Here is a 282-nt window from a genome sequence, read left to right on the forward strand (position 1 = left end):
TATATATATTTATATATATATGAGATATTTGATCATGAATGGAAAGTTATTTCTTCTAGAATTAGTAGAAGAAACGAATTTAAAACTAATGTCAGAACTTTTAGAAAAAAATTTCGAAAAACTTTTTCCAAAAGAGGAAAGAGAATCTTTTTAGGAAGAATTTTTTATATTTCCCAAAGAATTAAATTTTTTTAGTGGGCATATTTCTAAGTTTTTAATAAAATACTCACTTCAAAAAAAAAAAGAAAAAACTATTCAAAATGCAAATACTCCAAAAAAGAC

Source organism: Olea europaea, chromosome 12 (assembly GCF_002742605.1).
Source record: "Olea europaea var. sylvestris chromosome 12, O_europaea_v1, whole genome shotgun sequence".
Classification (NCBI taxonomy): domain Eukaryota; kingdom Viridiplantae; phylum Streptophyta; class Magnoliopsida; order Lamiales; family Oleaceae; genus Olea; species Olea europaea.